Source organism: Strigops habroptila, chromosome 5, assembly GCF_004027225.2.
Source record: "Strigops habroptila isolate Jane chromosome 5, bStrHab1.2.pri, whole genome shotgun sequence".
NCBI classification, from domain to species: domain Eukaryota; kingdom Metazoa; phylum Chordata; class Aves; order Psittaciformes; family Psittacidae; genus Strigops; species Strigops habroptila.
The window spans coordinates 24,486,906-24,500,207 of record NC_044281.2 but is presented as its reverse complement, the minus strand read 5'-3'; the positions used below and the strand labels follow the sequence as shown (position 1 = coordinate 24,500,207).

The 13,302-nt window shown below is 41.1% G+C and overlaps 1 protein-coding gene across 4 annotated transcripts in view; it reads left to right on the top strand.

Annotated features, from left to right (window-relative positions):
• NDST2 (N-deacetylase and N-sulfotransferase 2) overlaps positions 1–13,302 on the top strand; it is a 141,667-nt gene that overhangs the window by 45,243 nt on the left and 83,122 nt on the right. For 2 of the 4 annotated variants that reach the window (XM_030488939.1, XM_030488940.1), the window contains one exon: positions 8,319–8,392. The exons of the other annotated variants lie outside the window; for them this stretch is intronic. The gene's annotated coding sequence lies outside the window, so the exon portion shown is untranslated. The remainder of the gene's footprint in view (positions 1–8,318; positions 8,393–13,302) is intronic. 4 annotated transcript variants of the gene reach the window in all.

Genomic DNA, 13,302 nt, shown 5'->3' with positions numbered 1-13,302 from the left:
TGCAGAGCCTTGTCCTCAAGCTGGCTGAGGCATGAATGCTCACTTGAGTGCATGTTCCTGCTTCTCCAAAGCACCCAGGGAAAGAAAGATTCATGTACAAGTCTTGCTCCTGCTTATGACTGTGTTTCAAGGGGTGATGTAACTTCTGCCATGTAAAGGGGAAGGTAAGGAATGAATGAATACAGTGCATGCTCTGGTAATAATAACCTGTTCCTCCCATGTATACTACTTTTAGCCTTCATCTTAGTGCCACGTCATACAAGAAGTGGAATTTCTTTGCTGCAGTCTGACTTGCCTGGCTTCCTGGCTGCGATGCTGAAGTTAGCAGGAGAGTCTGTCTTTAGTGGGATTCTAACAGTCCCCATATGCACTGGTTGCCTACGCATGGTGTTATTAACGCAGTGTCAAAACAACTTTCTGAATAAGGTACCTTTTAATAACAAATGTGTTGAATTGTGGATCTTGACAGGCCCAAGGTTGAAATATTATATTGGGGATACTGCTGAAGTGCATGAAATGGAGTTACAAAGCACAAAATCCAAAATGATAGCACTGTAAAATTACACAGATAATATTTCTTTGTTGTGATTTATTACTTTTCATCCAAGGTAACTATGGTTTTAGAGGGGATCAGGAGAATTTTCAGCTTATTCTGAAGGGCTTAAGCTTGTCCTTTTTACCGGAGGGATTGTTTTGGCTGATGACCACTTAATAGAGTTTGGGAGAAGCGAATACCTGGCATCGTTTGATAGATGTGTGCATTTCACTTCTAGAAGTAATGGTTAGTAAATTTTATGATTTGAAATCAGACATTTTTTTCCAGCTGGAAGCATTCCATGAATATACACTTGTTGGGTGAGGGAAGGTATTTTTGCAAGCTTTCTGCTAAAATCCGCAGTGTCAGGACCATACCAGCATAGGAATTAATACCAGTGGTATACTTTAGTGGGTGCCGTTTCAATTTGTTTAAGGTCATATGTGGAAATTTGTTCTCTTTCAGTACGTCTTTTCAGTATGTTGCACTGATAAATATTTCCACATCTTCTCTATATTCCTAAACTTGCTAAACAAATCTTTCCACACTGCCACCAACAGCTTTTGCATCTGTCTTAGCTCTCAAGAGTTTACTTTCCATTTGATGTGCTTTATGTCCTGTTGTTGGATTGCTGTCTCCCTGCTGGAGTTTTCCTACTGTGCAGTCACTTTTCCTGTTGTGCAAGCCACTTCCAAAAATGCTAATGTGTTAGCTGTTTGGCCACTGTTGTGTTAAAAGGGAATTTTAAATTCCTGCATCAAAAAGGCACGTGTGTGTGACAATACATAGATAATAATAAAAAACCTGTATATTATATATATCCATATATATATGTAATATACATATATATGGATATACCATCCCACTCCTTAATTAGTTTATTGCAAAGATTGTAGTAGTATTTCTGTCACCAAAGCTAGAGATTCCCTGGAGGGATGCATGCATAGTGGACTCAATTACTTGTGACTTTTAGTCATATGAGATAATGTGCAGGACTTTGATTTCCTGCTTTGAATCTGGTTGGCTGGGGTACTGCAAAAAACTCAGATTAAAAGAAAATACACTGCTGAAGCAGCTTCTTTTTATTGTAAATACATCACTCTTGTCAGATGGAGTTGAAAGAAAGTGATACAGGGAGGATAAAAGGGGGGAAGTCCACTGGGACGCAGAATGATACTATAGTTTGGGATTAGCTTCCTAATAGGCACTTGGCTTCATGTTACCATTTGTAAGGGATAGGGGAAAGGGTGAGCATCTGTTTTAACATAGTGATTTTCAGTTAGCTGAAAACAGCATCAAGGCTTACATGTGTATTTCTATTTATTCTGTTAACCTGCTGGGGCTTTTTTGATTTAGATATTGCCTCTCTATGAAAAAAATATGCTCCTACCTGCTTGTGAGTTTGCATGAGATGAAATCTGCAATCTTTCTCTCCCACTCTGTTTGTGGGGATTGTTATGCTAATAATTTTAGAGGTTGTCAAAAATTTTGCTGGGTATTGCTGACAGGTTTCAACTTCTGAAAAAATATCTTCCATTTTTCAATATGGATACATTTAGATTCACTCTGCCCCCTGAAATGCCTCCTTTTCCCCCCACCAAGATCAACCTTTACTCAATTTGGATTTGGGGGGTGGAGTGGGGTGTTGTTTGTTCATCTTTATTTATTTATGTTTCCCCTAATGAGTATTGGACTGAGTTAATAACAACAACAATAAATTTTATGATTAGGACACATCTGGTAGCTTCTCTGCTTCATTCCATATGGTCTTTGGTTAAATTATTCTTAGAAAAATTTTTAATGTCTCACTCATTTTAGATTCAGAGTTGTTTGATTCATTTTTCCCTTCTCCTTTCTCATCTGAACAGTAGGCAGAGCTTGTCATTTTCTTATCTCTCCCTAAAGCCTCCTGCCTGCTATATATGTACAGGCAGCTGGAGGAAGATCCAGCTCTAAATCTCCTTCTGTTTCCTAGATGTTTTACTTCACCTTTTCCTCAGTGATCAGCACCTGGGTTTCCGTTCAGAGCTTTCCTAGGCGGTGCAGCATGGATTTGACCTTGTTTGCTTCAGCTCTGCTCTTGTCCCTGCTGCCTGGTGCCCCAGTCAGTGAGGGTGGGCAAAGCTTTGTTCACTGCAGCTAGGTAAAAAGCCCTGAGACTGAAGCTGTCTGCCCATGGATTTATGAAGGCAGCTCTTCACTGATTTGTACTTTGCAAGTTACTTTTAAAACCGTTAAGTCTGGAAAATTAATTTTAGTTTAGCTTCCTACCTGCTCTGGTCAAGTGAATTTTTAAGCCGTTTATTATAGGCTGGTCTATATGCAAAGAAGGAGCATCGTGCTCTCCAGTCACTCATTCTCTTATCTCAAGTGTCATTTACTGGAATCTCTCTACCTTTTGCCTCCCATAAAATGTAAACTGAATTACAGGCGTATAATTAAATCAACATATTAAGTGTGTGAGGAATGAGAGGCATTGGGGATTTTGATGGCCATATCCACAGTCAGAATATTAAAATCTGTGATATCAGGTATCTAAGCTATTTTCTAGTGTATTGAGAGCACTGGTTGTGTAAGAGCAATTTCCAGCTGAAACAAAATGTGTTTCTGTGCTAGGTCAGCACAACAGGCGATCATTTCTCCTACCTGGCAGAGTGGCTGCTTCATAAACCGTGTGGCTGCTAGTTAAAACACTCAGATGTGCAGTATAACTGCTCGTCAGGGATGGGAGATTTGAATAATTGCTAAATACTTGTGAGGGTTTGACTGGAAAAAATGTTACAATTTCAGGTAAGTTGCTTTTGCCAGTAATCCCTGTCCAAGTCACACTGTTGCATCTGACATACTTTATGCTTAAAATTACCTTGGTCAGTGTCTGAGATTGATTTTCTTCCTGATTTTTTGGTGCCTAAACATTGTGCACATACTGTTGGTGCTTGCATTATCCATAGATTTGAGCATTGGTTTCTCAGAGCTGAGACTTGTATTTATTTTGTTAATTTTACGTTATGCATATCAACTGGAGTTCCTGTTGTCTTGCCATAACCCAAATTTGGAACACAAAATCAAAATGAAAAACTGTAAAACAAAATATAGCACAGGAGGCATGACAAGAAGTGGGATTAATCTCTTTAATGTAAATACCATTCTCTCTAACCTTGGATTTCTGAATAGATGTTTGACATCAGTTTACCAGAAAGACTAGGAATGGCAAACTATTGTGGGATGGAGTCAAATTTGGGTGCAACATGAGGGGTACTCCTTATAACTTGGTTGGATTTGTGTAGTGTATGCCTCAAGGCCAGCTGCTGGCTCTTTCAGATTTGCCCCTGTGAAATCCTCTCCTTTAGTCTTGTTCCAGACTCTATACCAATACATCCCTTCCCACCCAGTCTGGTTATCTTTTGTTGGCTCTGTATTGCTCTTCCCCATCTGTGATACTGGATTTTTATTCTATCAAAAGAGCAAAAAGATAGGAGAGAAACAGGGGAAGAGATATCTGAAAGTGATATGCTTCTGTTTTAAATAAAAGTTAACATTTTTCACAGCAGAGAGATGCTGTAGAAGAAACAGAAGGGCACACTAGGGAGAGCGTTTGAAAATGCTGCTTATTTCACTCTTGTTCAGAGTTTTGACTGCTGGAACATGTTCAAAGTTTGTTACCATTTTACAGTGTAAAAGTTTAGCTGGAAATAACCATTGTCTCAGTTGCACAGTGATTTCTTGAGATTTAGGATAAGACACACACACACATAAATATAGTCTAATGGACTAGGAGATTCTGTAGCCTGCCTCTATATCCCCTGCCTTCCCCTCTAGTCTGTATATTAAAGAAACTATTTTGTGAAAGGTGATCTCAGACTACGCTTCTCCTGGAAAGGTCAATGTTGCTCTCATCTGCCACAGTTGTGGCATTTCTGTCTTGCTTCAGTTCCTGCAGTCAGGCAGCTGTAGGGTACATTCGATCAGCTCATAGATCTGATAGACTGATAATTTTTTGGTGGATTAGTTACTTGGGTCAGTCTGCTATGGATAGTCAGGGATGTGGGATCTACCTTTTTGCTGGTAGCTGCTAACATTGGTTTTTATGCTCTTTGTGGAACCGTACCCTGAAGCTTTTAACACTCCTCTTTAACATGCTTTTGGATAACTGGCTGAGCACAGAGCAGTATGATGCTGCAGATGAGCACAGGGCAAGCTGCAGTTTCTGCTATAAACAGTAGCTCAGTGTAGTGTAATAGCTATGTATGTGTGAGTCATGGTGTCCTCTTGTGCAGGGGTTTTCAGACTCAGCTGAGCAGAATATCATCTGCAAGAATTAGATAAACTGTGGGCCAAGCTGTCATGGCTGTAGGTGGAAGCACACTTCTGTCCATGCTTCTCTGTCGTCTTCTCACATTTTTTTCTAGGTCTCTTGGGCCTAGACCCATAGAAGTGATTACCTCTTCCTTATTTCCTGGGACCTTAAACTTGTGTTTTCATCTATGCTTTGCAACCCCACAGATCAAGTGTTGCTTGAGGTTAATTACAAACACTAAACCCATGCTCCCATACATCATCCTGCAGTGCCTCTGCTCCTGAGCAGTGCTGAGCAGCAGGAGCTGCCTGTACGCAAAACAGCATGATAGTGACCTCAGTCGAAAGACATTTAACTGGCTTGGCGGAGATGCTCGTCCCAGCATTCAGACAAGAACCAACAAGATGCAATCAGGAGCTGCCATCATGTACTAACTTGGAAATTGGTTTTGGGATTCTCTGCTTTGGCAGAGACAGCATGGATCTTTTCTTACCTTCACCCAAATGTGCTTTTTCTTGATTTATGGGCAAGGGATTTGTACAGTAAGGGAGGTGGCTTCTAGGCCCATCTTCCTATTTCCATATTTTATCCAACAGTTGTTTCAGTTGTTTAAGTTATGTGGGTTTGTTACTCTGGATCATGGGTATAATATATGCCAGTAGCATGAGGCCTTATCAGCTGTGAGCAGCTGTACTTGTCTTTTCATTTTAAATCTAAGGCACCTAACGTGCAGATGAATAACAAAACTTGGTTTTCTGGAGGGTAAAACTTCTTAATTCTTTGCAATTTGTTTAAAGCTATTGCCTCTGTGCTTAAAGTAGACTAGAATTAGCCTTGTTGAGGAAGGCTGTAACCTATTTGTTGGAGCTCAGAGCTAAGATTCAGGGTGGTCAGTATTAAGGTCTGTAATGGCTTGTTTTTTAAATGCTGTGTGTGTATGGACAGTCATGCTTAAGTAAGCATATTATTTGCATACGTTGGACAACCTACAGGGTCAAGTCTGATTTCCTTGAAAGTATTGTCTTTATACTCTTGACAGAAGTGGCTCTTGGGGAGTGCCTGAGGATGCTGGAAAGTGAAGATGAATACACACAGTCAAAACTTTAAAGGACAGGATTTCAAATACTGTATGGGGGATGTTGCAAATAGCCTTTCTAAGCATGGTAGGTTAATTTTTGACCTCTGAATTATTGTGCAGGCACTGAAATTGACCTTTCTTCTATTTAATTTTTTACAGCTAATGTTTTATTTTCCATGGGTACATTATTCACATAACAAGTTATCCATACAGAAATCCCATGTTCAGACCTGAAAGCAGGGCATAGATTTTTGCATGGCTGAGACCCTGAGCTAATCCACTTGCTGAGATTTCATCAGCTTTGCTGAGAGCCACTGCTTGATGTTTCTGCTTTGTGCTCTTGGATCATGGGACACTGGCAAGTTGGCTTTGGAGGAGCACTGAGGAGCCAGGTGGGGTCCATAACTTGCAGATTTGGGCTGATGCTCTGGCTCTGCAAGACTTAAAGCCATGGAGCTGATTGATGGTAACAGTTCCAGGAGGGATAACTGGTGGAAGAGTACCAAATAATATGTACTGTGATCCCTTCTACTTTGAGGTTTGTCAGATGGAGTTTCTTATGGGGCTAACTCAGGAGACCAGCTAAGAGTCTTCCGGGAATCTGAAGTGCTGCGCAGTGCAGACACTGGACTTTTACCTTGGAGCAGCAGGGTTTGTGTGTTTGGGGTTTTCTCCTTATCTGGCTATTCCCATTCCCACTATCCTGGACAATGGAAGGCTGACTTAGTCTGCTAATGCCTGGTTGAAGGCTGTATGAATTGGTGTCTGACCAAGCTAAGAATAAAATGTTTAGTTCAGATGTTTTCTCCTGGGATGCTCAGAATGTTCAGATCATTTATGAAAAAGATTGAGAGGGCAAATAATCCTGTACCTGACTCTGCTGCTAAATCCATCTACCCTTGAATAATGGCTTTCTTCCTAGAACAAATGTGCTCAGTTTGAAGTATCTTTTATCTCTGCAGTATGAACGGCAAATGTGCTTTTTTGTTTCCTGATTCCAGGAAAGCCTGTGGGCCTGTGTGGTTTTTGTGTGCTAAGTAGTTGTATAGCAGAGGTATTTTATGGAAAAAGAAACAAATTTTCTTCCAGTAAAGTGTTTCAGGTTTTTCCCCTTAGATACTGTTTTCAAATCATGAAAAGGTGTCCAAAAGGAGGTATACAAGAATACACTACTTATAGTAATGTAACCTCCCACAGAAGCAATGTTTTGTGTGTCCAAAAAAGGGCAACAAAGCTGGCAAGGGCCTGGAGCACAAGTCTTATGAAGAATGGCTGAGGGAACTGGGGTTTTAATCTGGAGAAGAGGAGGCTCAGGGGGGAACTTATCAACCTCTACAGCTGCCTGAAAGGAGGATGGAGTGAGCTGGGTGTCAGTCTCTTGTCCCAGGTCACAAGCAATAGGACAAGAGGAAATGGCCTGAAGTTGCACCACGGGAGGTTTAGGTTGGGTATTGGGGAAAACTTCTTCACCAAAAGGTTTGTCGAGCACTGGAACGGGCTGCCCAGGGAAGTGGTTGGGTCACCATCCCTGGAGTGATTTAGAAGATGTGTAGATGTGGTGCTCAGAGACATGGTTTAGTGGTGGGCTTGGCAGCATTACGTGCAGTGTTAGGCAGTTGGACCTGATGATCTTAAAGTTCCTTTCCAACCTAAATGATTCCATGATTCTTATATTTACTTGTGTTTGCCTTCAAGGGGTAGAAAAGTATTGTTCTGTCCTTGGGCTGTAGTAGTCTACAGAGGAGAAATCAACTGAGTGAGTTTGTTGTAAATTCTGTTGCCATCTTACATTGAAGTTCTTATTTCCTGTGTCTAGTTTTGCAACATTTGTTATGCGCGGTCTTCAGTAGTGTCGTGTCTTGTTGTGCAAGATGTTTTTGCTCACCTAGGAGAGCACCTTGCTGTGCACTGTTTTTCTCCTTTCAGCTGGAATCCCATGGTCGTCCTAGTCCTTGGTTTAGCCTTTTCTGCTTAACAGGTACAATAGTGTCTAACAGACTGAGCAACAGCACATGGCTGAGCCTTCTCTTTCCTTCAGGAGCTTGTGACCAGAGCCTAGTCAAAGTAGGGCTCAATAATTCTTAGTAACCAAGAAAGAATGAGAAAACAAAACAAATCTGGCTGAAAAGATAAGACCAGTATTTCTAATTTACAGTCCTTCTCTAATCTTTTTATTGTATTTGTGACTTTGGGTAATTTTCAGTCAGTTCAGTTATTCCTGTGCCTGGCTGAAGGAATCGCTAAAATCAGCACTACTTTACTTCCATTTCGTGAGCTGAGAAGTGCAGTAGTTCAGGTACTGAAGTGAATCAGACACCCTGGCTGGAGAATGTTAGCAGTTTGGTAAATATTACTGCCTTACACTGTCAGGTACGCATATTTATACAAAACTTCTTCTCTTTCCCCAGGTTCATAGTGTTCTCACTCAGTCTGTAGCCGGTACCACATAGCTCTTCCTGAGATGACACATACACTGCTAGGGGTAAGGAAGAATTGATATAAAGGGTAATTTTGGCCTGGGTAGCATGGTGGACAGGGACACTTGAGAAAGAATTCATATTTTGTGGGTCTTTGGTTCAGTATGTTGATGAAACTCATAAGAAACAAATCTTTGGTGACTTGGGACATTATATCTACATTATTATAATTTCATATTTCATGGTTTCTTCATTGTGTAACTTACGAAATGCCATAAAGTATGAGTAATCAACTGAAGCTGACTAGTGACTCTTCAGGCTTTCCTTGAGGTGGTTTTCCCCCCACCCCCCTTGGTATTGGCACAGAGTTATAAAAGCTTTAGAATCTGTGCTGGCTATCTAGCCTAAAGCACTGAATAATAGTACTGTAGTGAAGTATATCAACATTTATGTGTATTTATATATGGAAAGACTGAGATATAGAATGAAAATTAAGAGTTGACTTGTCTGGCTCTTGGACAAGATCTCCTGGGTAGGAAAGCATGTAATGTCCTGAAGTATGGTGTAGCTATTAGTATGTTAGGGCCTAAGGTTGTTCTAGGTTATTCTCTTCAGCTTTTCTGTTTTGTCCAATATGCTTTTCAAAGATTGACTTTTTGTACCACAATTATTCAAGGAGTGGGGATGAGAAGATGAAGTAATAACCTTCTCCAGAGTGCACCAGTAGTTATTTTTGGCACTAGCTTGCTGTACTTTCAAAAGCAGAAATGTTCATTTTGCTTCAAGAGACTTTATCCTCCAGAGCTTGGTGGAATGATTGTGCACAAGATAGGGAGCCGTCACAAATTCCATCCTATGGGTTGCTTTGATGTCAGGAGCTGGAGCCAACTCCAGAGTGTCAGAACAATGGATTTAATTTCTCATCATCATCTTCTGGGAACAATGGTAATAAGAGATTATGACTTGTTGTCTCACAAGTATTCCCTCAAACATGCATCCCTGCTAGCTCCTTATCAGCTGTCGTGCTGGGCTCTCTCTGGCACAAGAAAGCATAAATCTTCCAGCCCTTTGGGAAGTGCCCATTTCATGTTTCTGTGTGCCTCTACAGCTAATAAAGTTGTTTTGAAAAGGGGAATTCAGAAAGGAAGAGTGGTCATGCTTCTGAGTTTGGTTTATGCACAGCCGTTTGTGTTTAATGTGGCTACCTGTTTCTGGGCTGGGGCTTGTCACTGAAATGTGGTCCTCATAACATAGGAGTATTGCATCACCTGGGACAGGTATTGCAGAGCTCACTGTGGTTCAGCTGATACTGTTTTAAGCAGGGCAGGGGTAGCTATGTGTTGTAGTTTAAGCCCAGCTGGTAACTCAGAACCACGCAGCCGCTCACTCACTCCCCCCCTTCTTCCTCCCCCTGCTCCCAGAGGGATGGGGAGGAGAATTGGAAGAGTGTAACTCCCACAGGTTGAGGTAAGAGCAGTCCCATAACTAAGGTATAATACAAAACCACTACTGCTACCACCAATGATAATAATGATAAGGGAAATAACAAGGGGAGAGGATACAATTGCTCACCACCCGCCAACCGATACCCAGCCCGACCCGAGCAGCGATCTGGGCCTTCTGGGTAACTCCCCCCGGTTTATATACTGGGCATGACGTGCTGTGGTATGGAATACCCCTTTGGCTAGTTTGGGGCAGGTGTCCTGTCTCTGCTTCCTCCCAGCTTCTCCTCCTCCCTGGCAGAGCATGAGGCTGGGAAAGTCCTTGATCAGAGTAAACATTACTTAGCAACAACTAAAAACATCAGTGTTATCAGCGTTGTTACCAGGCTGAAAGTCAAAAACACAGCGCTGCACCAGCTACTAAGAAGGAGAAAAATGACTGCTACAGCTGAACCCAGGACACTATGTTAAATTTCAGAGTTTTATGTTAAATCTGATGTCACTTTTCAGCTGGGATAGACTCTTTAATCTTCTTGTTGTCATGCTCTAGGGGAGTTACAGGGACAGTAATATCTGTGCTTTCTGTATAGGGCTGATTGCTGTTTCAGGAATCAGGTTTGTGCTTTTATCCAATGTCTGTTAATAGCACAGAGAGAACAGGCCGTGCACCTTTCTGCAGGAGGCTTTACAGGATGGCAGTAACTACTGGCATTGCATCATCGAGTCTTGGGGCTCCGTCACTTCCCATTGACTTGTGAATACTTGTGAGATCCAAAGCATACCAGAAAAGTTAGGAGGCATGCTGGTTGCAGGTGGGGGAAGGTCAGTAGTCAAGCAAACCCTGGGCTTGGTAGGTGGGCATAGATGACTGAAGAGGTTAAATCATGGCTTTACTGAATGGATATTGTGTTTCTGAGAGTATCTTGGAGATCCTCCAGCCTCAAGCTTCCCACAGAATTGCCATGTTGAGAGGAAGGGGGTATGATTTCCCTTTACTGTCTCCCTCTGTTTCTGTACTCCTTCCTTTCTTTTTGTTTATAATTGTTCTTTAAAGAAATAACATAAAACCCCCTTACAGATATTCATAATTTTAGCAAAACAAAAGGGAGGTGTGTAGGAGCCTCATTCATCACCTTTTGTCACTAGACTCGATTTGACATCTGAGACTACAGAGAAACTTTGGCAAGTGCAATGATTTCCCGTGTGGGGGTAATAAGAGAGAAAAAAGCTGTCAGTTGAAAACAGCAGGAGCTGCATTAGCAAATATAAATTAAACAGATGGCTAAGATACTGCAGCTGTCGCATAGAAGCTTCAGGAAGATCTTTAGCTTAGAGCTGCAGGAGGCTATTTTAAAAGGAAAGATGAAAACAACAACAAAGCAAACTTTAGCATGACGAAAGAGACAATAGAGCCATTCAGATGATTATATGAAACTTATCCAGCACTGGGTTTTGTTTTTTTTCTTCACGTTTTCAAATCTTAGGATTCTAAAATTAGTTTAGGATCAGCTATTATAAGATCACTTTATGGATTTTAGTATCGTGGGTTTGTCTGCTGGGTTAGAGGTACTCTTCTGCACGAGACACTGGCTCTGACACATGCTCTGGAAAGTGGGGAGAAGTGTAACACACTGCACAATTTTGATCTTCAAGTGTTTGTTTTACAGCTGTTTCAAGAAAAAGCTTATGAGAGAATTGTTTATAAATAAAACATTTGTGGAAAAGCAGTGTTAAAAGTGTTAACATTTTGGTTGGTGGAGGAAGCACATGCATTTAAAGTGTCTTGCATGTTCAGTCTTAAGGTAATGTTTTTCATACCCATTTTCAGCTGAAAAGCGACTCCTCTTTTCCTTTGAACTGATAAAACTGCATCCAAGTATGTTTGTTATGTGAAAATACAGACATATATTAAAATGAGGACAGATTGGAATTCACTGCTGTTTCTCAGAGGCCAAAAGGCAGTAATTGCCTAAACATTGTGTCTATAATGCATTTTCCTCAATTAGAACTGATGGTTTGTCATAGATACCGTGTGCGTAAGCAGAGACTGTTTCACTGCCTTTATAGTTAGATGATGATGATGCGAATTATGAAATAGGTGCAGCTGCATATGAAGCCTGTGTTTTACATTCAAAGAAATCGTGTGCACAGATGGATTCCTAGGCAGGCCGATTGATTTCCTGGAGTTCTGCTTTTCCTGTTTGCCTTTTTTACTGCAAAAAAAAAAATCACGTATTTATGGTTGACTTTCTAAATGATGCTTAATAGGCAAGAAATTCTGGATTTGGATTGTACTCCAAACTGTGTTGTTCCTGTACAGCAAATATTCTTAGGTGTAGGTAGATCTAATTCTAATCTTCATCTATACAGATGATTTGAGAGCTACAAAACCTGTATATTGAAAAAATTAATCTTTTGTTCCTCTGTATTTATCCTTCCTCCAATCATCCCCATGAAGTACATAAGCTCTAGCATGCTCTAAAAGTCTGTGAGCCTCCATTCTGTTAGAACTACGAAGTTCATCACTGAGATGTAAATGCTCTTTACTGGCTAAATCTTTGACCTGTTCTAGACTTCTTCCTGATCTTAGTGGTTCAGGACACAAATCACGAAGGGCATCAAAGGTCAAAAGCAACAGCTTTTGAACTTAGTTGTCTGAGCTTGCTGAAAACATGTAGCCTCGTGTAACCTTAGTCTTCCTATACTGTTCAGGGTGCTTCAGCTGTCTCTCTTGGTAGAAGTGAGCTCCTCAACGTTTAACTGTATTTCTTTTGTGGTTTGTGCTTCACTGTAGAACAGAACAGCTGATCATTCTGAGTAATTGTTGTTTCTACCCTTTAAATTTCATTTTTACCCCCACAGAAACTTTGGAGCAGTTATAAATTCCAGAAAACTAGGAGGAAAAAAGCCTCAGCCTGAGTGTATGCCTTTTCTTCCATTTTTGCTTAAGAGAAACAAAGTTGGCCTTGAAGTGTACTTGAACTTGAGAATGATAAATGTGGGATATCTTTGTCAGTGATGGAGGAACGTTCCAGAGTGGATGACCTTCCACTGGGAAGCCTGGCCTCGGCCTCCACTTGCTCTCAGGCTTTTGCTCCAAATGCTTTAGCTAAACTTCACTGCCAGGACGTGCTCAGCAAGGGAACAGTTTCGTGTAGGCAGGACCCAGGGCATACTGAAAGATAATGCACTGAACACTGCACATTCCGTGTGAACTCTCTTCCCAGGAAGAAATGAAGGGTTCAGTCAATGTGAGATGAGAGATGGCAGTTAAGAAGGGACGGGAAGGAGCTAAAACAGAGAAGTGAGTGGAATGGGAAGAAATAGCTTTGCCTGTAAAGGTGGTTAGCCTTAAATTTTCCTGCTGAGCATCCCAAAGGAAAGAATGAACTTTTCCAGCTAAAAATGTTATTAATGTTTAATGGCCATAGTCTGTCCTTGATCTTCATGCAAACCTTCTAGTGTTACCAATGGAGGATGCTACAGAGAGTGGAGGGGTACATGATTGCTATGCTGTAGGCACAGCAAATCGA